General features: G+C 47.9%; 10 non-coding genes and 3 pseudogenes across 10 annotated transcripts; all 13 read left to right on the forward strand.

Annotated features, from left to right (window-relative positions):
* Positions 1-744: 744 nt before the first annotated feature.
* On the forward strand, positions 745-935 carry LOC142688296 (U2 spliceosomal RNA). The gene has a single exon (XR_012857437.1). It is a non-coding gene; the product is annotated as a U2 spliceosomal RNA (small nuclear RNA).
* A 1,301-nt stretch (positions 936-2,236) lies between these two features.
* On the forward strand, positions 2,237-2,427 carry LOC142688297 (U2 spliceosomal RNA). Its single transcript, XR_012857438.1, has one exon. It is a non-coding gene; the product is annotated as a U2 spliceosomal RNA (small nuclear RNA).
* Positions 2,428-3,732: 1,305 nt separating this feature from the next.
* LOC142688298 (U2 spliceosomal RNA) lies at positions 3,733-3,923 on the forward strand. The gene has a single exon (XR_012857439.1). It is a non-coding gene; the product is annotated as a U2 spliceosomal RNA (small nuclear RNA).
* Positions 3,924-5,224: 1,301 nt separating this feature from the next.
* On the forward strand, positions 5,225-5,415 carry LOC142688299 (U2 spliceosomal RNA). Its single transcript, XR_012857440.1, has one exon. It is a non-coding gene; the product is annotated as a U2 spliceosomal RNA (small nuclear RNA).
* Positions 5,416-6,716: 1,301 nt separating this feature from the next.
* Positions 6,717-6,907, forward strand: LOC142688300 (U2 spliceosomal RNA). The gene has a single exon (XR_012857441.1). It is a non-coding gene; the product is annotated as a U2 spliceosomal RNA (small nuclear RNA).
* Positions 6,908-8,208: 1,301 nt separating this feature from the next.
* LOC142688302 (U2 spliceosomal RNA) lies at positions 8,209-8,399 on the forward strand. Its single transcript, XR_012857443.1, has one exon. It is a non-coding gene; the product is annotated as a U2 spliceosomal RNA (small nuclear RNA).
* Positions 8,400-9,700: 1,301 nt separating this feature from the next.
* On the forward strand, positions 9,701-9,891 carry LOC142688303 (U2 spliceosomal RNA). Its single transcript, XR_012857444.1, has one exon. It is a non-coding gene; the product is annotated as a U2 spliceosomal RNA (small nuclear RNA).
* Positions 9,892-11,192: 1,301 nt separating this feature from the next.
* On the forward strand, positions 11,193-11,383 carry LOC142688304 (U2 spliceosomal RNA). The gene has a single exon (XR_012857445.1). It is a non-coding gene; the product is annotated as a U2 spliceosomal RNA (small nuclear RNA).
* Positions 11,384-18,043: 6,660 nt separating this feature from the next.
* On the forward strand, positions 18,044-18,216 carry LOC142688369 (U2 spliceosomal RNA; annotated as a pseudogene).
* Positions 18,217-19,521: 1,305 nt separating this feature from the next.
* Positions 19,522-19,712, forward strand: LOC142688306 (U2 spliceosomal RNA). The gene has a single exon (XR_012857446.1). It is a non-coding gene; the product is annotated as a U2 spliceosomal RNA (small nuclear RNA).
* Positions 19,713-21,009: 1,297 nt separating this feature from the next.
* Positions 21,010-21,079, forward strand: LOC142688411 (U2 spliceosomal RNA; annotated as a pseudogene).
* Positions 21,080-21,868: 789 nt separating this feature from the next.
* On the forward strand, positions 21,869-22,047 carry LOC142688376 (U2 spliceosomal RNA; annotated as a pseudogene).
* A 1,301-nt stretch (positions 22,048-23,348) lies between these two features.
* On the forward strand, positions 23,349-23,539 carry LOC142688307 (U2 spliceosomal RNA). The gene has a single exon (XR_012857447.1). It is a non-coding gene; the product is annotated as a U2 spliceosomal RNA (small nuclear RNA).
* Positions 23,540-25,419: the final 1,880 nt, after the last annotated feature.

Consider the following 25,419-nt stretch of genomic DNA (forward strand, 5'->3'; position numbering starts at 1 on the left):
TGGATTTGTTACTATGTTACCTAGAAGAATAACAAACTGTGCAAGGATGGAGGTTGTAGGAGCAAAGAGAAGTTGTCTGTAAAGTTGGTGGATGCTTATTTTCCATTTTGCAGTCCCTTGTCTCCCTCTTGTGGCCTCCTGGAGGCAAATAAATGTGCAAAAAAAAGACAGCCTGGCGGCCGGCTGTTGCAGTGTTGCCCTCTCAGGCAACACTGAGTGACTGACTGAGCCGCACCGTCTTATATAAAGTTCAGACGGAACTTTGCACGTGTCATAGTGGAGCCCTCAGGATTCCAGAGCCAGCTTTCTGACATCATAATGGGGCCTGCCTCAGAGATAAAAGCCTGGGCCCAGGCAGTGTTGGTCAGTGCTGCTCAGCAGGCAGCACCGGACTGGACTGGATTAAAGCTGATACAAGGTGTGAAGGAACAAGGGGTGGCTGTGGGCATGCACTTGCTGCCGCTGCCAGTGTTTATCTGCATGGCAGGAGGGCATTTGGGCGTTGCCAGGAAGGCGTTTTTATGTAGATTCCTCCTCTTTCAGCACTGCATTGTGGTGCAAGCAAAAGAAGCAAATCCTGTGTAGCTTCCTCTCCGGCCTTTATTCACCTCCCGCTTAGTAGCTGTAAATGTGTGTGAGCCTGCAGGGCCCCATGGAATTGCCTAGGAGTAGGCTGAATCAATCGCTGCAAGGGGTGAACAGCAGTATGGGACAGGCTCGGGCAAGGCAAGGGCCGCTCGGGTTATCGCTTCTCGGCCTTTTGGCTAAGATCAAGTGTAGTATCTGTTCTTATCAGTTTAATATCTGATACGTCCCCTATCTGGGGACCATATATTAAATGGATTTTTAGAACAGGGAGATGGAAATAGAGCTTGCTCTGTCCACTCCACGCATTGACCTGGTATTGCAGTATTTCCAGGACCGGTGCACCCTTCCCTTATGTGTTGACTAAAATCAGATTCCAAAAGTGCTATTTGTGTTTGCTATTGTTTTTGTCTTTCTGATGGGATCTCCCCTTTTAATCCCATTATTTCAACACCTGTTGGACAATGCATTTGTACAGTCATGTGTGATAATGAGCTCATTTATTAAATGCAATTAATTAATACATTGCCACCTCTTGTTGTGTGTGTGTCTTCTGTGTTTCTGTGTTTCCGGCATTTCACATTGGAACAGCTCATTCACCTTCCTTGTCTTCTCTCCGCCCTCCCTCCTAGGTAGGTTAAAGAGCTGCACCTGAGCCAGCCACTGATTGATGCAGCACCACAGTCAAATAGCGGAGTGGAGTAGGGGAACAGCAAACAGCCATTAAAGCCGCCCGCCCGCCCGCCCGCCCGCCTGCCTGCCTGCCTGCCTGCCTGCCCGCCACAATGGACCTACCTGTGTACACTACATGGATGTGATGGAATGTACTGTCGTCCCTACATTTCAAGAAGAAGTAAGAATTGCAGTTGCAACAAAGCCTTGCTTGCCTACAAAGAGAGCAGCAATTTGGATTTGTTACTATGTTACCTAGAAGAATAACAAACTGTGCAAGGATGGAGGTTGTAGGAGCAAAGAGAAGTTGTCTGTAAAGTTGGTGGATGCTTATTTTCCATTTTGCAGTCCCTTGTCTCCCTCTTGTGGCCTCCTGGAGGCAAATAAATGTGCAAAAAAAAGACAGCCTGGCGGCCGGCTGTTGCAGTGTTGCCCTCTCAGGCAACACTGAGTGACTGACTGAGCCGCACCGTCTTATATAAAGTTCAGACGGAACTTTGCACGTGTCATAGTGGAGCCCTCAGGATTCCAGAGCCAGCTTTCTGACATCATAATGGGGCCTGCCTCAGAGATAAAAGCCTGGGCCCAGGCAGTGTTGGTCAGTGCTGCTCAGCAGGCAGCACCGGACTGGACTGGATTAAAGCTGATACAAGGTGTGAAGGAACAAGGGGTGGCTGTGGGCATGCACTTGCTGCCGCTGCCAGTGTTTATCTGCATGGCAGGAGGGCATTTGGGCGTTGCCAGGAAGGCGTTTTTATGTAGATTCCTCCTCTTTCAGCACTGCATTGTGGTGCAAGCAAAAGAAGCAAATCCTGTGTAGCTTCCTCTCCGGCCTTTATTCACCTCCCGCTTAGTAGCTGTAAATGTGTGTGAGCCTGCAGGGCCCCATGGAATTGCCTAGGAGTAGGCTGAATCAATCGCTGCAAGGGGTGAACAGCAGTATGGGACAGGCTCGGGCAAGGCAAGGGCCGCTCGGGTTATCGCTTCTCGGCCTTTTGGCTAAGATCAAGTGTAGTATCTGTTCTTATCAGTTTAATATCTGATACGTCCCCTATCTGGGGACCATATATTAAATGGATTTTTAGAACAGGGAGATGGAAATAGAGCTTGCTCTGTCCACTCCACGCATTGACCTGGTATTGCAGTATTTCCAGGACCGGTGCACCCTTCCCTTATGTGTTGACTAAAATCAGATTCCAAAAGTGCTATTTGTGTTTGCTATTGTTTTTGTCTTTCTGATGGGATCTCCCCTTTTAATCCCATTATTTCAACACCTGTTGGACAATGCATTTGTACAGTCATGTGTGATAATGAGCTCATTTATTAAATGCAATTAATTAATACATTGCCACCTCTTGTTGTGTGTGTGTCTTCTGTGTTTCTGTGTTTCCGGCATTTCACATTGGAACAGCTCATTCACCTTCCTTGTCTTCTCTCCGCCCTCCCTCCTAGGTAGGTTAAAGAGCTGCACCTGAGCCAGCCACTGATTGATGCAGCACCACAGTCAAATAGCGGAGTGGAGTAGGGGAACAGCAAACAGCCATTAAAGCCGCCCGCCCGCCCGCCCGCCCGCCCGCCTGCCTGCCTGCCTGCCTGCCTGCCCGCCACAATGGACCTACCTGTGTACACTACATGGATGTGATGGAATGTACTGTCGTCCCTACATTTCAAGAAGAAGTAAGAATTGCAGTTGCAACAAAGCCTTGCTTGCCTACAAAGAGAGCAGCAATTTGGATTTGTTACTATGTTACCTAGAAGAATAACAAACTGTGCAAGGATGGAGGTTGTAGGAGCAAAGAGAAGTTGTCTGTAAAGTTGGTGGATGCTTATTTTCCATTTTGCAGTCCCTTGTCTCCCTCTTGTGGCCTCCTGGAGGCAAATAAATGTGCAAAAAAAAGACAGCCTGGCGGCCGGCTGTTGCAGTGTTGCCCTCTCAGGCAACACTGAGTGACTGACTGAGCCGCACCGTCTTATATAAAGTTCAGACGGAACTTTGCACGTGTCATAGTGGAGCCCTCAGGATTCCAGAGCCAGCTTTCTGACATCATAATGGGGCCTGCCTCAGAGATAAAAGCCTGGGCCCAGGCAGTGTTGGTCAGTGCTGCTCAGCAGGCAGCACCGGACTGGACTGGATTAAAGCTGATACAAGGTGTGAAGGAACAAGGGGTGGCTGTGGGCATGCACTTGCTGCCGCTGCCAGTGTTTATCTGCATGGCAGGAGGGCATTTGGGCGTTGCCAGGAAGGCGTTTTTATGTAGATTCCTCCTCTTTCAGCACTGCATTGTGGTGCAAGCAAAAGAAGCAAATCCTGTGTAGCTTCCTCTCCGGCCTTTATTCACCTCCCGCTTAGTAGCTGTAAATGTGTGTGAGCCTGCAGGGCCCCATGGAATTGCCTAGGAGTAGGCTGAATCAATCGCTGCAAGGGGTGAACAGCAGTATGGGACAGGCTCGGGCAAGGCAAGGGCCGCTCGGGTTATCGCTTCTCGGCCTTTTGGCTAAGATCAAGTGTAGTATCTGTTCTTATCAGTTTAATATCTGATACGTCCCCTATCTGGGGACCATATATTAAATGGATTTTTAGAACAGGGAGATGGAAATAGAGCTTGCTCTGTCCACTCCACGCATTGACCTGGTATTGCAGTATTTCCAGGACCGGTGCACCCTTCCCTTATGTGTTGACTAAAATCAGATTCCAAAAGTGCTATTTGTGTTTGCTATTGTTTTTGTCTTTCTGATGGGATCTCCCCTTTTAATCCCATTATTTCAACACCTGTTGGACAATGCATTTGTACAGTCATGTGTGATAATGAGCTCATTTATTAAATGCAATTAATTAATACATTGCCACCTCTTGTTGTGTGTGTGTCTTCTGTGTTTCTGTGTTTCCGGCATTTCACATTGGAACAGCTCATTCACCTTCCTTGTCTTCTCTCCGCCCTCCCTCCTAGGTAGGTTAAAGAGCTGCACCTGAGCCAGCCACTGATTGATGCAGCACCACAGTCAAATAGCGGAGTGGAGTAGGGGAACAGCAAACAGCCATTAAAGCCGCCCGCCCGCCCGCCCGCCCGCCTGCCTGCCTGCCTGCCTGCCTGCCCGCCACAATGGACCTACCTGTGTACACTACATGGATGTGATGGAATGTACTGTCGTCCCTACATTTCAAGAAGAAGTAAGAATTGCAGTTGCAACAAAGCCTTGCTTGCCTACAAAGAGAGCAGCAATTTGGATTTGTTACTATGTTACCTAGAAGAATAACAAACTGTGCAAGGATGGAGGTTGTAGGAGCAAAGAGAAGTTGTCTGTAAAGTTGGTGGATGCTTATTTTCCATTTTGCAGTCCCTTGTCTCCCTCTTGTGGCCTCCTGGAGGCAAATAAATGTGCAAAAAAAAGACAGCCTGGCGGCCGGCTGTTGCAGTGTTGCCCTCTCAGGCAACACTGAGTGACTGACTGAGCCGCACCGTCTTATATAAAGTTCAGACGGAACTTTGCACGTGTCATAGTGGAGCCCTCAGGATTCCAGAGCCAGCTTTCTGACATCATAATGGGGCCTGCCTCAGAGATAAAAGCCTGGGCCCAGGCAGTGTTGGTCAGTGCTGCTCAGCAGGCAGCACCGGACTGGACTGGATTAAAGCTGATACAAGGTGTGAAGGAACAAGGGGTGGCTGTGGGCATGCACTTGCTGCCGCTGCCAGTGTTTATCTGCATGGCAGGAGGGCATTTGGGCGTTGCCAGGAAGGCGTTTTTATGTAGATTCCTCCTCTTTCAGCACTGCATTGTGGTGCAAGCAAAAGAAGCAAATCCTGTGTAGCTTCCTCTCCGGCCTTTATTCACCTCCCGCTTAGTAGCTGTAAATGTGTGTGAGCCTGCAGGGCCCCATGGAATTGCCTAGGAGTAGGCTGAATCAATCGCTGCAAGGGGTGAACAGCAGTATGGGACAGGCTCGGGCAAGGCAAGGGCCGCTCGGGTTATCGCTTCTCGGCCTTTTGGCTAAGATCAAGTGTAGTATCTGTTCTTATCAGTTTAATATCTGATACGTCCCCTATCTGGGGACCATATATTAAATGGATTTTTAGAACAGGGAGATGGAAATAGAGCTTGCTCTGTCCACTCCACGCATTGACCTGGTATTGCAGTATTTCCAGGACCGGTGCACCCTTCCCTTATGTGTTGACTAAAATCAGATTCCAAAAGTGCTATTTGTGTTTGCTATTGTTTTTGTCTTTCTGATGGGATCTCCCCTTTTAATCCCATTATTTCAACACCTGTTGGACAATGCATTTGTACAGTCATGTGTGATAATGAGCTCATTTATTAAATGCAATTAATTAATACATTGCCACCTCTTGTTGTGTGTGTGTCTTCTGTGTTTCTGTGTTTCCGGCATTTCACATTGGAACAGCTCATTCACCTTCCTTGTCTTCTCTCCGCCCTCCCTCCTAGGTAGGTTAAAGAGCTGCACCTGAGCCAGCCACTGATTGATGCAGCACCACAGTCAAATAGCGGAGTGGAGTAGGGGAACAGCAAACAGCCATTAAAGCCGCCCGCCCGCCCGCCCGCCCGCCTGCCTGCCTGCCTGCCTGCCTGCCCGCCACAATGGACCTACCTGTGTACACTACATGGATGTGATGGAATGTACTGTCGTCCCTACATTTCAAGAAGAAGTAAGAATTGCAGTTGCAACAAAGCCTTGCTTGCCTACAAAGAGAGCAGCAATTTGGATTTGTTACTATGTTACCTAGAAGAATAACAAACTGTGCAAGGATGGAGGTTGTAGGAGCAAAGAGAAGTTGTCTGTAAAGTTGGTGGATGCTTATTTTCCATTTTGCAGTCCCTTGTCTCCCTCTTGTGGCCTCCTGGAGGCAAATAAATGTGCAAAAAAAAGACAGCCTGGCGGCCGGCTGTTGCAGTGTTGCCCTCTCAGGCAACACTGAGTGACTGACTGAGCCGCACCGTCTTATATAAAGTTCAGACGGAACTTTGCACGTGTCATAGTGGAGCCCTCAGGATTCCAGAGCCAGCTTTCTGACATCATAATGGGGCCTGCCTCAGAGATAAAAGCCTGGGCCCAGGCAGTGTTGGTCAGTGCTGCTCAGCAGGCAGCACCGGACTGGACTGGATTAAAGCTGATACAAGGTGTGAAGGAACAAGGGGTGGCTGTGGGCATGCACTTGCTGCCGCTGCCAGTGTTTATCTGCATGGCAGGAGGGCATTTGGGCGTTGCCAGGAAGGCGTTTTTATGTAGATTCCTCCTCTTTCAGCACTGCATTGTGGTGCAAGCAAAAGAAGCAAATCCTGTGTAGCTTCCTCTCCGGCCTTTATTCACCTCCCGCTTAGTAGCTGTAAATGTGTGTGAGCCTGCAGGGCCCCATGGAATTGCCTAGGAGTAGGCTGAATCAATCGCTGCAAGGGGTGAACAGCAGTATGGGACAGGCTCGGGCAAGGCAAGGGCCGCTCGGGTTATCGCTTCTCGGCCTTTTGGCTAAGATCAAGTGTAGTATCTGTTCTTATCAGTTTAATATCTGATACGTCCCCTATCTGGGGACCATATATTAAATGGATTTTTAGAACAGGGAGATGGAAATAGAGCTTGCTCTGTCCACTCCACGCATTGACCTGGTATTGCAGTATTTCCAGGACCGGTGCACCCTTCCCTTATGTGTTGACTAAAATCAGATTCCAAAAGTGCTATTTGTGTTTGCTATTGTTTTTGTCTTTCTGATGGGATCTCCCCTTTTAATCCCATTATTTCAACACCTGTTGGACAATGCATTTGTACAGTCATGTGTGATAATGAGCTCATTTATTAAATGCAATTAATTAATACATTGCCACCTCTTGTTGTGTGTGTGTCTTCTGTGTTTCTGTGTTTCCGGCATTTCACATTGGAACAGCTCATTCACCTTCCTTGTCTTCTCTCCGCCCTCCCTCCTAGGTAGGTTAAAGAGCTGCACCTGAGCCAGCCACTGATTGATGCAGCACCACAGTCAAATAGCGGAGTGGAGTAGGGGAACAGCAAACAGCCATTAAAGCCGCCCGCCCGCCCGCCCGCCCGCCTGCCTGCCTGCCTGCCTGCCTGCCCGCCACAATGGACCTACCTGTGTACACTACATGGATGTGATGGAATGTACTGTCGTCCCTACATTTCAAGAAGAAGTAAGAATTGCAGTTGCAACAAAGCCTTGCTTGCCTACAAAGAGAGCAGCAATTTGGATTTGTTACTATGTTACCTAGAAGAATAACAAACTGTGCAAGGATGGAGGTTGTAGGAGCAAAGAGAAGTTGTCTGTAAAGTTGGTGGATGCTTATTTTCCATTTTGCAGTCCCTTGTCTCCCTCTTGTGGCCTCCTGGAGGCAAATAAATGTGCAAAAAAAAGACAGCCTGGCGGCCGGCTGTTGCAGTGTTGCCCTCTCAGGCAACACTGAGTGACTGACTGAGCCGCACCGTCTTATATAAAGTTCAGACGGAACTTTGCACGTGTCATAGTGGAGCCCTCAGGATTCCAGAGCCAGCTTTCTGACATCATAATGGGGCCTGCCTCAGAGATAAAAGCCTGGGCCCAGGCAGTGTTGGTCAGTGCTGCTCAGCAGGCAGCACCGGACTGGACTGGATTAAAGCTGATACAAGGTGTGAAGGAACAAGGGGTGGCTGTGGGCATGCACTTGCTGCCGCTGCCAGTGTTTATCTGCATGGCAGGAGGGCATTTGGGCGTTGCCAGGAAGGCGTTTTTATGTAGATTCCTCCTCTTTCAGCACTGCATTGTGGTGCAAGCAAAAGAAGCAAATCCTGTGTAGCTTCCTCTCCGGCCTTTATTCACCTCCCGCTTAGTAGCTGTAAATGTGTGTGAGCCTGCAGGGCCCCATGGAATTGCCTAGGAGTAGGCTGAATCAATCGCTGCAAGGGGTGAACAGCAGTATGGGACAGGCTCGGGCAAGGCAAGGGCCGCTCGGGTTATCGCTTCTCGGCCTTTTGGCTAAGATCAAGTGTAGTATCTGTTCTTATCAGTTTAATATCTGATACGTCCCCTATCTGGGGACCATATATTAAATGGATTTTTAGAACAGGGAGATGGAAATAGAGCTTGCTCTGTCCACTCCACGCATTGACCTGGTATTGCAGTATTTCCAGGACCGGTGCACCCTTCCCTTATGTGTTGACTAAAATCAGATTCCAAAAGTGCTATTTGTGTTTGCTATTGTTTTTGTCTTTCTGATGGGATCTCCCCTTTTAATCCCATTATTTCAACACCTGTTGGACAATGCATTTGTACAGTCATGTGTGATAATGAGCTCATTTATTAAATGCAATTAATTAATACATTGCCACCTCTTGTTGTGTGTGTGTCTTCTGTGTTTCTGTGTTTCCGGCATTTCACATTGGAACAGCTCATTCACCTTCCTTGTCTTCTCTCCGCCCTCCCTCCTAGGTAGGTTAAAGAGCTGCACCTGAGCCAGCCACTGATTGATGCAGCACCACAGTCAAATAGCGGAGTGGAGTAGGGGAACAGCAAACAGCCATTAAAGCCGCCCGCCCGCCCGCCCGCCCGCCTGCCTGCCTGCCTGCCTGCCTGCCCGCCACAATGGACCTACCTGTGTACACTACATGGATGTGATGGAATGTACTGTCGTCCCTACATTTCAAGAAGAAGTAAGAATTGCAGTTGCAACAAAGCCTTGCTTGCCTACAAAGAGAGCAGCAATTTGGATTTGTTACTATGTTACCTAGAAGAATAACAAACTGTGCAAGGATGGAGGTTGTAGGAGCAAAGAGAAGTTGTCTGTAAAGTTGGTGGATGCTTATTTTCCATTTTGCAGTCCCTTGTCTCCCTCTTGTGGCCTCCTGGAGGCAAATAAATGTGCAAAAAAAAGACAGCCTGGCGGCCGGCTGTTGCAGTGTTGCCCTCTCAGGCAACACTGAGTGACTGACTGAGCCGCACCGTCTTATATAAAGTTCAGACGGAACTTTGCACGTGTCATAGTGGAGCCCTCAGGATTCCAGAGCCAGCTTTCTGACATCATAATGGGGCCTGCCTCAGAGATAAAAGCCTGGGCCCAGGCAGTGTTGGTCAGTGCTGCTCAGCAGGCAGCACCGGACTGGACTGGATTAAAGCTGATACAAGGTGTGAAGGAACAAGGGGTGGCTGTGGGCATGCACTTGCTGCCGCTGCCAGTGTTTATCTGCATGGCAGGAGGGCATTTGGGCGTTGCCAGGAAGGCGTTTTTATGTAGATTCCTCCTCTTTCAGCACTGCATTGTGGTGCAAGCAAAAGAAGCAAATCCTGTGTAGCTTCCTCTCCGGCCTTTATTCACCTCCCGCTTAGTAGCTGTAAATGTGTGTGAGCCTGCAGGGCCCCATGGAATTGCCTAGGAGTAGGCTGAATCAATCGCTGCAAGGGGTGAACAGCAGTATGGGACAGGCTCGGGCAAGGCAAGGGCCGCTCGGGTTATCGCTTCTCGGCCTTTTGGCTAAGATCAAGTGTAGTATCTGTTCTTATCAGTTTAATATCTGATACGTCCCCTATCTGGGGACCATATATTAAATGGATTTTTAGAACAGGGAGATGGAAATAGAGCTTGCTCTGTCCACTCCACGCATTGACCTGGTATTGCAGTATTTCCAGGACCGGTGCACCCTTCCCTTATGTGTTGACTAAAATCAGATTCCAAAAGTGCTATTTGTGTTTGCTATTGTTTTTGTCTTTCTGATGGGATCTCCCCTTTTAATCCCATTATTTCAACACCTGTTGGACAATGCATTTGTACAGTCATGTGTGATAATGAGCTCATTTATTAAATGCAATTAATTAATACATTGCCACCTCTTGTTGTGTGTGTGTCTTCTGTGTTTCTGTGTTTCCGGCATTTCACATTGGAACAGCTCATTCACCTTCCTTGTCTTCTCTCCGCCCTCCCTCCTAGGTAGGTTAAAGAGCTGCACCTGAGCCAGCCACTGATTGATGCAGCACCACAGTCAAATAGCGGAGTGGAGTAGGGGAACAGCAAACAGCCATTAAAGCCGCCCGCCCGCCCGCCCGCCCGCCTGCCTGCCTGCCTGCCTGCCTGCCCGCCACAATGGACCTACCTGTGTACACTACATGGATGTGATGGAATGTACTGTCGTCCCTACATTTCAAGAAGAAGTAAGAATTGCAGTTGCAACAAAGCCTTGCTTGCCTACAAAGAGAGCAGCAATTTGGATTTGTTACTATGTTACCTAGAAGAATAACAAACTGTGCAAGGATGGAGGTTGTAGGAGCAAAGAGAAGTTGTCTGTAAAGTTGGTGGATGCTTATTTTCCATTTTGCAGTCCCTTGTCTCCCTCTTGTGGCCTCCTGGAGGCAAATAAATGTGCAAAAAAAAGACAGCCTGGCGGCCGGCTGTTGCAGTGTTGCCCTCTCAGGCAACACTGAGTGACTGACTGAGCCGCACCGTCTTATATAAAGTTCAGACGGAACTTTGCACGTGTCATAGTGGAGCCCTCAGGATTCCAGAGCCAGCTTTCTGACATCATAATGGGGCCTGCCTCAGAGATAAAAGCCTGGGCCCAGGCAGTGTTGGTCAGTGCTGCTCAGCAGGCAGCACCGGACTGGACTGGATTAAAGCTGATACAAGGTGTGAAGGAACAAGGGGTGGCTGTGGGCATGCACTTGCTGCCGCTGCCAGTGTTTATCTGCATGGCAGGAGGGCATTTGGGCGTTGCCAGGAAGGCGTTTTTATGTAGATTCCTCCTCTTTCAGCACTGCATTGTGGTGCAAGCAAAAGAAGCAAATCCTGTGTAGCTTCCTCTCCGGCCTTTATTCACCTCCCGCTTAGTAGCTGTAAATGTGTGTGAGCCTGCAGGGCCCCATGGAATTGCCTAGGAGTAGGCTGAATCAATCGCTGCAAGGGGTGAACAGCAGTATGGGACAGGCTCGGGCAAGGCAAGGGCCGCTCGGGTTATCGCTTCTCGGCCTTTTGGCTAAGATCAAGTGTAGTATCTGTTCTTATCAGTTTAATATCTGATACGTCCCCTATCTGGGGACCATATATTAAATGGATTTTTAGAACAGGGAGATGGAAATAGAGCTTGCTCTGTCCACTCCACGCATTGACCTGGTATTGCAGTATTTCCAGGACCGGTGCACCCTTCCCTTATGTGTTGACTAAAATCAGATTCCAAAAGTGCTATTTGTGTTTGCTATTGTTTTTGTCTTTCTGATGGGATCTCCCCTTTTAATCCCATTATTTCAACACCTGTTGGACAATGCATTTGTACAGTCATGTGTGATAATGAGCTCATTTATTAAATGCAATTAATTAATACATTGCCACCTCTTGTTGTGTGTGTGTCTTCTGTGTTTCTGTGTTTCCGGCATTTCACATTGGAACAGCTCATTCACCTTCCTTGTCTTCTCTCCGCCCTCCCTCCTAGGTAGGTTAAAGAGCTGCACCTGAGCCAGCCACTGATTGATGCAGCACCACAGTCAAATAGCGGAGTGGAGTAGGGGAACAGCAAACAGCCATTAAAGCCGCCCGCCCGCCCGCCCGCCCGCCTGCCTGCCTGCCTGCCTGCCTGCCCGCCACAATGGACCTACCTGTGTACACTACATGGATGTGATGGAATGTACTGTCGTCCCTACATTTCAAGAAGAAGTAAGAATTGCAGTTGCAACAAAGCCTTGCTTGCCTACAAAGAGAGCAGCAATTTGGATTTGTTACTATGTTACCTAGAAGAATAACAAACTGTGCAAGGATGGAGGTTGTAGGAGCAAAGAGAAGTTGTCTGTAAAGTTGGTGGATGCTTATTTTCCATTTTGCAGTCCCTTGTCTCCCTCTTGTGGCCTCCTGGAGGCAAATAAATGTGCAAAAAAAAGACAGCCTGGCGGCCGGCTGTTGCAGTGTTGCCCTCTCAGGCAACACTGAGTGACTGACTGAGCCGCACCGTCTTATATAAAGTTCAGACGGAACTTTGCACGTGTCATAGTGGAGCCCTCAGGATTCCAGAGCCAGCTTTCTGACATCATAATGGGGCCTGCCTCAGAGATAAAAGCCTGGGCCCAGGCAGTGTTGGTCAGTGCTGCTCAGCAGGCAGCACCGGACTGGACTGGATTAAAGCTGATACAAGGTGTGAAGGAACAAGGGGTGGCTGTGGGCATGCACTTGCTGCCGCTGCCAGTGTTTATCTGCATGGCAGGAGGGCATTTGGGCGTTGCCAGGAAGGCGTTTTTATGTAGATTCCTCCTCTTTCAGCACTGCATTGTGGTGCAAGCAAAAGAAGCAAATCCTGTGTAGCTTCCTCTCCGGCCTTTATTCACCTCCCGCTTAGTAGCTGTAAATGTGTGTGAGCCTGCAGGGCCCCATGGAATTGCCTAGGAGTAGGCTGAATCAATCGCTGCAAGGGGTGAACAGCAGTATGGGACAGGCTCGGGCAAGGCAAGGGCCGCTCGGGTTATCGCTTCTCGGCCTTCTGGCTGAGATCAAGTGTAGTGCTGTTTATTCGTATCAGTACTGCCTTGGTCTTGGTTGGGAGGTGCTCCGGTACCCTCTCTCTCGGCCTCGGGGGATCGTCCAGGTTCGCCTGGACTTCACCCCCGTGCTGCTATTTGGGAGAGAGGCTTAGTCCGTAGCAACGAGTTGCGATCCCCCCCCCAGCCCCTTGGTCTCCTTAACCCAAGGGGTGCAGCGAAAGCTGTGCGGTTCGACCTGGCTACGCAAATGGCAGGCGAACCTGATGCGGTGCCGGTATACGCCCGGCTAAGGAATTCTGCACGATTTATCGTGGCAGAGGGTGGAGGCGGTCCACGTGGTATCAAATTCTTGGTCCATACCATTTTGGAAAATCTGCTGGCGGTCCACAAGAACGAGCTCTTGGCTATCCAGGACTACCCGAAACGAGGAATTTATGATGTCACCTTCATGGGTGAAGGAATACTCCGTGATGCTATGGACAGAGCTGAGAGGAAACAAGGTGAACTCGTGACAGCGGGAGTCAAGGTAGTAGAGCATGAATTTGAAATAACCAAACTCGTGGTGATTAAGATGTATTCCCCATATGTGAGAGATATGGAAGTGGCAGCATTTCTAGCTGCCTACTTCAAAAATGTCAAGCTCATGGGGAGAGTGATGAACGAGTGTGGAGTGTGGACCGCCAAATGGAAGTTTTTAGTCACGCTGATAAAGGACCCCTCCACCCAGGAAACGAGGTTACCACCGGCTCGTTTTAAAATTGGAAATGTGAATGGCGACCTCTACTTCTCAGGGATGCCAAACTTCTGCAGGGCTTGCGGTACCTATGGACATACCAGTTTTAACTGCGATGTCACCTGTAGAAACTGTGGAAGCAAAGAGCACAATATAAGGGAGTGCATAGGAGAAAAGAAATGTAATTTTTGTCAAAAAACTGGTCACCTGTATTTTTCTTGTCCTCATAGGTACCGAAGCGGAGAAGAAGAGCAACCCGGGGCGCCCCCACGTGCTCCACCAGCAGACCAAACCCGTCCTCAGGGAGAGGAACAGACCAGCCACAGGACAGAGGAGAGAGGTACCTGGGCTTCAAAGGTGCGAGGGACTGGAGCCAAAACAGGTACCTCGCAGCCAGCAACCTTGGAGGATAAAAGGGAGTCTAGCGCAAAAGAAAAACGTCAGGCAAAACGGAAGGTTGAAAAGGAGCAGGGCGGAAAAACTGAGGCATCCCAGAAGGCTGGTTGCTCAGGGGGTGCCGGGCCTGCTCCAAGCCCTGGGTCTCTGGCATCCTCGTCGGATGAAGAGGACGAGGTGCCGGTGGGTCCCCGGAAAAAAGGGAGGCAAACGAGAGTCAGTAGGGGGGAGACAGGGGAGGAGCAGATGGACACTACAGTGAAAAGCGATGTGGCTCCTCCTAGGACCCCCTCCTCGCCGCGACTGGTGAGGAGGGCGGGCACTGTTCCCCCTGTGGTAACTGACACCCCACCTTGTGCGCAACCTCCCCCTCCAGAAGAGCCTGCACGGCCCCAGGGGGGAGGTGCGAGCCCCCTAGGGGACCCACCCGATCTAGATGGTCAACCACTTGAGACCCAGGGAGGCCTGACTGCGTTTGGGCTCCCGATGCACAGAAGTTTGGTTGCTGGCGCTATCCTCAGCGAAGGCAGTTCCTCTCCCGCGTTTTCCCTCATTACAAACGATTCAGATGGGGGCGGGTATATAAGTTCCAGCGAGATTTTTGGTATTGCTGGTGGAGAAAATATCTGATTTTAAAATACGCTAATATTTATTATTTTAAAATCAAAATCCGCCTTAAATCTCCACAATGTCTGAGCTAAAGGGAATATCCCTCAACGTGAGGGGCGCCAAGTCCAAAGTTAGAAGGGTTGCTCTCTTCAATTATTTATCTTGCCTGGCAGCCTCTGTTTTTTTCCTGCAGGAGTGCGGCATTCCCCATATGATGAAGTACAATAAATATAAAGAGGATTGGAAGTATGGTCCATCAGTCTGGTCTGGATCAAATGAGTCCAGATCAGCAGGGGTCGCCATTCTTTTTAAGGGAAACGTTTTTATTGATTTTATTCAAGAGATTCTTCCAGGACGTATTTTATTGGTTAAAGCTTTTATTGACGGCGTAAAATGGCAGTTTTTAAATTTTTACGGCTCACCTGACAAAAATGAGAGAGCAGAGATGCTAGAAATTTTACCTCTTTTTATTAATACAACTGAGCCTTTTATCCTCGCAGGTGATTTTAACTGTATCCTGAGGGGGGAACGCCGGCTTACCAGTGCTACAAGTAGGAATTACGATAAGACCTCTGGACTGCTCAAAGATATTGTAAATGATTTTAAATTAACTGATGTGTACAAAGAATGTAATAGGAGCAGCCCAGAGGAAGCCGGCGTTACCTGGAGCAACGCCACCTGTAGCTCCAGGATAGATTTTATTTTTTGTAATGAGAATGTACTGCCTTTTAATTGTGAAGTTTTAACTAATGTTTTTTCAGATCACAAGCTTTTAACATTTTATGTAAAGCGTGATTTTAATAAACCGGTGTGTAAGAAGTCCTGGAAGTTAAATGTTTCCCTTTTAGATGATCCACAGGTTTTTACTGATTTTATTGAATTTTACAAAAAATGCAGGCGGGGGAGAGACATGCGTACTCCCATCAGTGCTTGGTGGGAGAAAATGAAAAAAAGAATAAAGGAATTTTTTATTAAAAAGAGCGTGGCGAAAGCCAGAGAAAAACATGCTTTTTTTAAAATTCTCAGCACCCGCCTGCAGACCCTGTACAAAATGAGAGATAATGAAATTGACGTTAAAACTGACATCACTAACTTAAGAAAAGAAATAGCTCAGTGCCTGGAGCAGAAAGGCAAAGAAATCATTTTCCGTTCCAAAATTCAACATGTGGAGGAGAATGAGACCTGCTCCAGGTACTTTTTTAAAAAAATTAACAATAAAAAGGCTATTATTAAAAATATTGAAGGTGTGTCAGATGTACAGGGTATTTTAAGTAAAGTTCATGAGTTTTATGCTGACCTTTTTAGTGTTAAAACTGTGGATCATAATTTTATGCGTGACTCACTGAAGGAGATTACTACTGTTTTAGACCCTGTCTCCCAGAATTTTTTATTACAGGAGCTGACGGAGCAGGAGGTTTTAGAAACGGTAAAGAGTTTTAAAGCCGGAAAAGTTCCCGGACCGGACGGTATACCCAGTGAGTTTTATGTCAAATTTTATGACATTTTAAAAGAGGATCTTTTTAGCCTTTTTTATGAAGTTTTTAATTCCAAGATGCTGCCTAAGTCCTGGCGGAAGGGTGAGGTCTCCCTGCTACATAAGAAAGGTGACATCGCAGTTTTGAAGAACTGGAGACCAATAACCCTTCTGAATAGCGACTATAAAATAATGGCAAAAGTGTGCGCAAATAGATTAAAAGCCATAATACCCCACATTATACACTCTAACCAGGTGTGTGGGGTGCCATGCCGCAGCATCTGGGATAATCTTAACCTGATAAAAGATGTGATTGAGGACACGAGGTCTAGAAAAGGTAAATTAGCCATTTTATCTATAGACTTCGAGAAGGCGTTCGACCGTGTCTCTCATTTTTATCTTTTTAAAGTTTTAGAGCGTATGGGTATACCTGAAGGATTTTTATTATCACTTAAAGCCTTTTATAAAGATTGCACAAGCAAAATTTTAGTGAATGGTTTTAAGACACAGGACGTGATTTTAAACTCAGGGGTGAAGCAGGGGTGTCCCTTGTCCCCACTGCTTTTTATTTGCGCATTAGAGCCTCTACTGTGTAAAATTCGCCGCGATAAGTGTATCCGTGGAGTCCCCCTGCCCGGGGGAGGCGGCGTAGAGGCCAAAGCAGTGGGGTACATGGATGATGTGGCGGTTTTATGTAGGGACGCCCTGTCGCTTCAGAGAACCCTTAGGCAAATCGAGTTTTATTGCTGTGCTTCCGGTTTTAAAGTAAACTTCAGCAAGAGTCATATTTTAAACATAGGAAGCATGGCTCTTAGAGATATACCGGTTCCTGTGTCTGATAATATTAAAATTTTAGGTGTCTCCTTCAGTGAGTACGACAATGGTTTTATCAGTTGGGACATGGTGGCGCAGAAGGTAAATCAAAAAATATGCATGTGGAACATGAGGAAGCTTACCATGGAGGGAAAAATTTTAATAATTAAAATGATAATTTTACCTTTGCTTTTATACTTAAGCATGGTTTTCCCTCCTCCCACGGTTTTATTAAGAAAAATTACTAAAGCTTGTTTTACCTTCTTTTGGAGTTCCAGAATGGAGAAACTTAAACGTGAGACGGTAATGAAAATCAAACCAAAGGGTGGCAAAGACTTTCCAGATTTTAATAGGTTTCTTTTAATCAAGTACTTTTGTTTCTGTCTTAATTCTCTTTTTAAACAACATCATTGGTCTTATTTTCTACGTTTTAATACTGGGTTTTTTATGCGAAGGATGGGGTGGTTTGAAATTGTTTTAACCTCACCTTATGCTTTTAATCTACCAGCAAATTACGTGATTTTAGAGAAAATAGTGGCCTTGTTTAATTTTAAAGGGAAAAATTTTAATGACATGATAAACAGTAAGAAACTTATAAAAGACATAAGAGGAAATGAAGTCGTCACTAATATTGAAAATTTTAATAATGAACGCTGTGCTTTTATCTTCAAAATGGTTAATGTGTTTTATCTTTTTAATACACAGATGGACCTGGCCTGGAGCTGCGTTCATCAATGTCTTCCATGCCGGGCATTCCAATTCAGGAGAGGATTCGCGAGGTCTGCCATCTGTCCGAGGGAAGGCTGCCAGGCTGAGGAGACCGTGCGTCATATTTTTTGGACTTGTGATTTTACTAAACATATTTGGATAAAGATATTCCCTCTAATGAAGAAGATGGCAGACCTAAAGGACTTGAGTTACGAAATGATTTTATATGGACTCTTTGGATGTCCAACCGCGAACCAAAAGACTATTGCATGGAAGACGATGAACTGCGTAAAAGAAGCTCTGTGGAAGGCCAGGAACATCCTGATTTTTAAGCACGATGTTTTATCTGTTGACGATGTTTTAGGTCTTTGTTTTAGCGAGATGTACATTTATTATTTATTAGATAAAAAAAGAAATGCCACCCTTTCAAATAAATGGTTTGTAAAAGAATGGAACTCCAATATATAAGAAATTGCCACCATGTCCCCTTTTATGTGTTCTTATGTAAATTGATTTTATTACTGTAATTCATTGTAAAAAGCTGTAATTTATTGTAAATGTTTTTTGAATTTTAAGTAATAAATCATTGACACCCCCGCGAGGGGGTAGCCAACTTAAAAAAAAAAAAATCTGTTCTTATCAGTTTAATATCTGATACGTCCCCTATCTGGGGACCATATATTAAATGGATTTTTAGAACAGGGAGATGGAAATAGAGCTTGCTCTGTCCACTCCACGCATTGACCTGGTATTGCAGTATTTCCAGGACCGGTGCACCCTTCCCTTATGTGTTGACTAAAATCAGATTCCAAAAGTGCTATTTGTGTTTGCTATTGTTTTTGTCTTTCTGATGGGATCTCCCCTTTTAATCCCATTATTTCAACACCTGTTGGACAATGCATTTGTACAGTCATGTGTGATAATGAGCTCATTTATTAAATGCAATTAATTAATACATTGCCACCTCTTGTTGTGTGTGTGTCTTCTGTGTTTCTGTGTTTCCGGCATTTCACATTGGAACAGCTCATTCACCTTCCTTGTCTTCTCTCCGCCCTCCCTCCTAGGTAGGTTAAAGAGCTGCACCTGAGCCAGCCACTGATTGATGCAGCACCACAGTCAAATAGCGGAGTGGAGTAGGGGAACAGCAAACAGCCATTAAAGCCGCCCGCCCGCCCGCCCGCCCGCCTGCCTGCCTGCCTGCCTGCCTGCCTGCCCGCCACAATGGACCTACCTGTGTACACTACATGGATGTGATGGAATGTACTGTCGTCCCTACATTTCAAGAAGAAGTAAGAATTGCAGTTGCAACAAAGCCTTGCTTGCCTACAAAGAGAGCAGCAATTTGGATTTGTTACTATGTTACCTAGAAGAATAACAAACTGTGCAAGGATGGAGGTTGTAGGAGCAAAGAGAAGTTGTCTGTAAAGTTGGTGGATGCTTATTTTCCATTTTGCAGTCCCTTGTCTCCCTCTTGTGGCCTCCTGGAGGCAAATAAATGTGCAAAAAAAAGACAGCCTGGCGGCCGGCTGTTGCAGTGTTGCCCTCTCAGGCAACACTGAGTGACTGACTGAGCCGCACCGTCTTATATAAAGTTCAGACGGAACTTTGCACGTGTCATAGTGGAGCCCTCAGGATTCCAGAGCCAGCTTTCTGACATCATAATGGGGCCTGCCTCAGAGATAAAAGCCTGGGCCCAGGCAGTGTTGGTCAGTGCTGCTCAGCAGGCAGCACCGGACTGGACTGGATTAAAGCTGATACAAGGTGTGAAGGAACAAGGGGTGGCTGTGGGCATGCACTTGCTGCCGCTGCCAGTGTTTATCTGCATGGCAGGAGGGCATTTGGGCGTTGCCAGGAAGGCGTTTTTATGTAGATTCCTCCTCTTTCAGCACTGCATTGTGGTGCAAGCAAAAGAAGCAAATCCTGTGTAGCTTCCTCTCCGGCCTTTATTCACCTCCCGCTTAGTAGCTGTAAATGTGTGTGAGCCTGCAGGGCCCCATGGAATTGCCTAGGAGTAGGCTGAATCAATCGCTGCAAGGGGTGAACAGCAGTATGGGACAGGCTCGGGCAAGGCAAGGGCCGCTCGGGTTATCGCTTCTCGGCCTTTTGGCTAAGATCAAGTGTAGTATCTGTTCTTATCAGTTTAATATCTGATACGTCCCCTATCTGGGGACCATATATTAAATGGATTTTTAGAACAGGGAGATGGAAATAGAGCTTGCTCTGTCCACTCCACGCATTGACCTGGTATTGCAGTATTTCCAGGACCGGTGCACCCTTCCCTTATGTGTTGACTAAAATCAGATTCCAAAAGTGCTATTTGTGTTTGCTATTGTTTTTGTCTTTCTGATGGGATCTCCCCTTTTAATCCCATTATTTCAACACCTGTTGGACAATGCATTTGTACAGTCATGTGTGATAATGAGCTCATTTATTAAATGCAATTAATTAATACATTGCCACCTCTTGTTGTGTGTGTGTCTTCTGTGTTTCTGTGTTTCCGGCATTTCACATTGGAACAGCTCATTCACCTTCCTTGTCTTCTCTCCGCCCTCCCTCCTAGGTAGGTTAAAGAGCTGCACCTGAGCCAGCCACTGATTGATGCAGCACCACAGTCAAATAGCGGAGTGGAGTAGGGGAACAGCAAACAGCCATTAAAGCCGCCCGCCCGCCCGCCCGCCCGCCTGCCTGCCTGCCTGCCTGCCCGCCACAATGGACCTACCTGTGTACACTACATGGATGTGATGGAATGTACTGTCGTCCCTACATTTCAAGAAGAAGTAAGAATTGCAGTTGCAACAAAGCCTTGCTTGCCTACAAAGAGAGCAGCAATTTGGATTTGTTACTATGTTACCTAGAAGAATAACAAACTGTGCAAGGATGGAGGTTGTAGGAGCAAAGAGAAGTTGTCTGTAAAGTTGGTGGATGCTTATTTTCCATTTTGCAGTCCCTTGTCTCCCTCTTGTGGCCTCCTGGAGGCAAATAAATGTGCAAAAAAAAGACAGCCTGGCGGCCGGCTGTTGCAGTGTTGCCCTCTCAGGCAACACTGAGTGACTGACTGAGCCGCACCGTCTTATATAAAGTTCAGACGGAACTTTGCACGTGTCATAGTGGAGCCCTCAGGATTCCAGAGCCAGCTTTCTGACATCATAATGGGGCCTGCCTCAGAGATAAAAGCCTGGGCCCAGGCAGTGTTGGTCAGTGCTGCTCAGCAGGCAGCACCGGACTGGACTGGATTAAAGCTGATACAAGGTGTGAAGGAACAAGGGGTGGCTGTGGGCATGCACTTGCTGCCGCTGCCAGTGTTTATCTGCATGGCAGGAGGGCATTTGGGCGTTGCCAGGAAGGCGTTTTTATGTAGATTCCTCCTCTTTCAGCACTGCATTGTGGTGCAAGCAAAAGAAGCAAATCCTGTGTAGCTTCCTCTCCGGCCTTTATTCACCTCCCGCTTAGTAGCTGTAAATGTGTGTGAGCCTGCAGGGCCCCATGGAATTGCCTAGGAGTAGGCTGAATCAATCGCTGCAAGGGGTGAACAGCAGTATGGGACAGGCTCGGGCAAGGCAAGGGCCGCTCGGGTTATCGCTTCTCGGCCTTTTGGCTAAGATCAAGTGTAGTACCTGCTCAAGCTGAGGTTAGTAATCATCCCTGCCGGTGGTACGTGGGCCATCGTAGGGGGATGACAGAACGCCGAGGTGAGGGCAGGGAACCACAACGGTCATCGCTCTGGTGTACGCATTTGGTTTAAAGGTACCATTTGTAGGTGACCAGGCGACCGCCGGATCGAGGTCATTAGGCCGGGTAGTTTGGAAGCCCGAGTTGCTATGTGCCCCAGGGCTGGTGACCCTGGGGTGCCCTAACTCACTGGGGGTGGGATCCCACTGAGTGAAGGCACACTTGCACGCACTCTCTTTCACGCTATATGAGCACACACCTTTATTCTCCCGGCCTTCTGGCTGGGAGATGAGGAATTTTTTTTATACCTGGCGGATGTCCAGGCTGTATCACAGCGCACATCCACTTATTTAATTTTGTTTTTCACTGTGTGTTTGTCACGTTTGTCACAAGGATTTTGGGATGCGGTGCCCTTTTGGGACCCTCCTGAGGTCTAGGGGGAAAATGTGTGGCCTTCTGGTTCCTTTTTCCCCTGCAACCCGGCCTCCCTTCTTCGGAGGGGAGGTGCAACTAGGATGCAGGCTCCTAGGTGGACACTGGGGTGGCAGCCCAGGTAGAAGCCTAGGAGTGTGTTTGGGTCTCCCTAAGCTTCGGCGAGGGGGGACCATCGATCCTTGATCCTCTAGGCCTATGGTTTGGAGGGTCAGGGAATGGTTATGCGGGGCCTCTCTCTTTTAAGAGAAGGGCTGCGATAGACCGCATCCTTGTGCACTTTTTGTGTGGCACCTCTGCACTTTTTATGCACTTGGGTGATAGAAAGCACGACTCGGGCTTTCAATAAAAAAAAAAAATCTGTTCTTATCAGTTTAATATCTGATACGTCCCCTATCTGGGGACCATATATTAAATGGATTTTTAGAACAGGGAGATGGAAATAGAGCTTGCTCTGTCCACTCCACGCATTGACCTGGTATTGCAGTATTTCCAGGACCGGTGCACCCTTCCCTTATGTGTTGACTAAAATCAGATTCCAAAAGTGCTATTTGTGTTTGCTATTGTTTTTGTCTTTCTGATGGGATCTCCCCTTTTAATCCCATTATTTCAACACCTGTTGGACAATGCATTTGTACAGTCATGTGTGATAATGAGCTCATTTATTAAATGCAATTAATTAATACATTGCCACCTCTTGTTGTGTGTGTGTCTTCTGTGTTTCTGTGTTTCCGGCATTTCACATTGGAACAGCTCATTCACCTTCCTTGTCTTCTCTCCGCCCTCCCTCCTAGGTAGGTTAAAGAGCTGCACCTGAGCCAGCCACTGATTGATGCAGCACCACAGTCAAATAGCGGAGTGGAGTAGGGGAACAGCAAACAGCCATTAAAGCCGCCCGCCCGCCCGCCCGCCCGCCTGCCTGCCTGCCTGCCTGCCTGCCCGCCACAATGGACCTACCTGTGTACACTACATGGATGTGATGGAATGTACTGTCGTCCCTACATTTCAAGAAGAAGTAAGAATTGCAGTTGCAACAAAGCCTTGCTTGCCTACAAAGAGAGCAGCAATTTGGATTTGTTACTATGTTACCTAGAAGAATAACAAACTGTGCAAGGATGGAGGTTGTAGGAGCAAAGAGAAGTTGTCTGTAAAGTTGGTGGATGCTTATTTTCCATTTTGCAGTCCCTTGTCTCCCTCTTGTGGCCTCCTGGAGGCAAATAAATGTGCAAAAAAAAGACAGCCTGGCGGCCGGCTGTTGCAGTGTTGCCCTCTCAGGCAACACTGAGTGACTGACTGAGCCGCACCGTCTTATATAAAGTTCAGACGGAACTTTGCACGTGTCATAGTGGAGCCCTCAGGATTCCAGAGCCAGCTTTCTGACATCATAATGGGGCCTGCCTCAGAGATAAAAGCCTGGGCCCAGGCAGTGTTGGTCAGTGCTGCTCAGCAGGCAGCACCGGACTGGACTGGATTAAAGCTGATACAAGGTGTGAAGGAACAAGGGGTGGCTGTGGGCATGCACTTGCTGCCGCTGCCAGTGTTTATCTGCATGGCAGGAGGGCATTTGGGCGTTGCCAGGAAGGCGTTTTTATGTAGATTCCTCCTCTTTCAGCACTGCATTGTGGTGCAAGCAAAAGAAGCAAATCCTGTGTAGCTTCCTCTCCGGCCTTTATTCACCTCCCGCTTAGTAGCTGTAAATGTGTGTGAGCCTGCAGGGCCCCATGGAATTGCCTAGGAGTAGGCTGAATCAATCGCTGCAAGGGGTGAACAGCAGTATGGGACAGGCTCGGGCAAGGCAAGGGCCGCTCGGGTTATCGCTTCTCGGCCTTTTGGCTAAGATCAAGTGTAGTATCTGTTCTTATCAGTTTAATATCTGATACGTCCCCTATCTGGGGACCATATATTAAATGGATTTTTAGAACAGGGAGATGGAAATAGAGCTTGCTCTGTCCACTCCACGCATTGACCTGGTATTGCAGTATTTCCAGGACCGGTGCACCCTTCCCTTATGTGTTGACTAAAATCAGATTCCAAAAGTGCTATTTGTGTTTGCTATTGTTTTTGTCTTTCTGATGGGATCTCCCCTTTTAATCCCATTATTTCAACACCTGTTGGACAATGCATTTGTACAGTCATGTGTGATAATGAGCTCATTTATTAAATGCAATTAATTAATACATTGCCACCTCTTGTTGTGTGTGTGTCTTCTGTGTTTCTGTGTTTCCGGCATTTCACATTGGAACAGCTCATTCACCTTCCTTGTCTTCTCTCCGCCCTCCCTCCTAGGTAGGTTAAAGAGCTGCACCTGAGCCAGCCACTGATTGATGCAGCACCACAGTCAAATAGCGGAGTGGAGTAGGGGAACAGCAAACAGCCATTAAAGCCGCCCGCCCGCCCGCCCGCCCGCCTGCCTGCCTGCCTGCCTGCCTGCCCGCCACAATGGACCTACCTGTGTACACTACATGGATGTGATGGAATGTACTGTCGTCCCTACATTTCAAGAAGAAGTAAGAATTGCAGTTGCAACAAAGCCTTGCTTGCCTACAAAGAGAGCAGCAATTTGGATTTGTTACTATGTTACCTAGAAGAATAACAAACTGTGCAAGGATGGAGGTTGTAGGAGCAAAGAGAAGTTGTCTGTAAAGTTGGTGGATGCTTATTTTCCATTTTGCAGTCCCTTGTCTCCCTCTTGTGGCCTCCTGGAGGCAAATAAATGTGCAAAAAAAAGACAGCCTGGCGGCCGGCTGTTGCAGTGTTGCCCTCTCAGGCAACACTGAGTGACTGACTGAGCCGCACCGTCTTATATAAAGTTCAGACGGAACTTTGCACGTGTCATAGTGGAGCCCTCAGGATTCCAGAGCCAGCTTTCTGACATCATAATGGGGCCTGCCTCAGAGATAAAAGCCTGGGCCCAGGCAGTGTTGGTCAGTGCTGCTCAGCAGGCAGCACCGGACTGGACTGGATTAAAGCTGATACAAGGTGTGAAGGAACAAGGGGTGGCTGTGGGCATGCACTTGCTGCCGCTGCCAGTGTTTATCTGCATGGCAGGAGGGCATTTGGGCGTTGCCAGGAAGGCGTTTTTATGTAGATTCCTCCTCTTTCAGCACTGCATTGTGGTGCAAGCAAAAGAAGCAAATCCTGTGTAGCTTCCTCTCCGGCCTTTATTCACCTCCCGCTTAGTAGCTGTAAATGTGTGTGAGCCTGCAGGGCCCCATGGAATTGCCTAGGAGTAGGCTGAATCAATCGCTGCAAGGGGTGAACAGCAGTATGGGACAGGCTCGGGCAAGGCAAGGGCCGCTCGGGTTATCGCTTCTCGGCCTTTTGGCTAAGACCAAGTGTATTTATACAGGAGGTTTTTAGTCAGAAGGTGCTCAGGTACCCTCTCTCTCGGCCTCGGGGGATCGTCCAGGTTCGCCTGGACTTCACCCCCGTGCTGCTATTTGGGAGAGAGGCTTAGTCCTGAGCAACGAGTTGCGATCCCCCCCCCAGCCCTTTGGTGTGTCTCCTTAAAGCCAAAGGGCGCAGCGCAAGCTGTGCGGTACCGACCTGGCCACGCAAATGGCAGGCGGACCTGATGCGGTGCCGGTATACGCCCGGTTGAGGAATACTGCAAGATTTATCTTGGCAGAGGGTGGAGGCGGTCCTCGTGGTCTCAAGTTCCTTGTCCACGATATTTTGGAAAAGCGGTTGGCGGTCCACAAGAACGAGATTTTGGCGATCCAGGACTACCCAAGGCGTGGAGTGTACGACGTGACCTTTATGGGAGAAGGAATCCTCCGTGATGCCATGGGAAAAGCTGAGAGGCAACAAGGTGAACTCATGGCCTTGGGAGTCCAGGTAATTGAACACGCTTTTGAAGTAACCAAACTCGTAGTGATTAAAAT

Source organism: Rhinoderma darwinii (genome assembly GCF_050947455.1).
Source record: "Rhinoderma darwinii isolate aRhiDar2 chromosome 5 unlocalized genomic scaffold, aRhiDar2.hap1 SUPER_5_unloc_25, whole genome shotgun sequence".
NCBI lineage: Eukaryota > Metazoa > Chordata > Amphibia > Anura > Rhinodermatidae > Rhinoderma > Rhinoderma darwinii.